Here is an 859-nt window from a genome sequence, read left to right on the forward strand (position 1 = left end):
AGTGACGATGTCACGAAGCTGGGAGCCGGTTTAGTACCGACAGCGACGATGTCACGAAGCTGGGAGCCGGTTTAGTACCGACAGCGACAATGTCACGAGGTTGGAGCTGGTTTAGTACCGATAGCGACAATGTCACGAGGTTGGAGCTGGTCTAGTACCGACAGCGACAATGTCACGGATTTGGAGCTGGTCTAGTACCGACAGCGACGATGTCACGAAGCTGGAGCTGGTCTAGTACCGACAGTGACAATGTCACGAGGCTGGAGGCGGTCTAGTGTTGACAGCGATCGTGTTACGAAGCTGGTTATGTAACGAACTTTGAGAGTATGTGCGATTCGAAGGATGAGACCCATTTGGGTGTGAAATCGAGAATGGTCCGTCATGTCATTACGACCCGACTGAAAGCACGCAGAATGCAACTGGCACTTTGAATGCTAATCACAATGACACTAATCTTGTTTCCTTTTGTTTTGTTAACGAAGGTACACCCGAGGACGTGTGATAGTCAGGATGGCCGTGTCGGAGATGAAAGGAAAGCCGAAGCCCTTCCTTGGAAATTTTGGGAACATCCTCTAGTACCTTAGCCTAGATTTTATTATAGTTGTAATTGTTTAAGATTTGTAATAAGCGAGATTGGGTTCGAGGTGACAATCGGTCGCTGAACGTAGCCACGGTCACGGGATGGATGTTTTATCTAACGGAGGTCTGGAGTGGTTGTATGTGTTTTCCGAGAAATGTGGTTGTGGCGGCATGCGGCCTCGAGAGCGGGCCGAGCCACGTGTGATGTTGCCTCGGAGGTGCCGATGCAATGGGACATACATTGTATTTAGTAACCAAAACTCCAGGCAGAAACTGCCTA

This window comes from Bombus vancouverensis, chromosome 18 (genome assembly GCF_051014615.1).
Source record: "Bombus vancouverensis nearcticus chromosome 18, iyBomVanc1_principal, whole genome shotgun sequence".
NCBI lineage: Eukaryota > Metazoa > Arthropoda > Insecta > Hymenoptera > Apidae > Bombus > Bombus vancouverensis.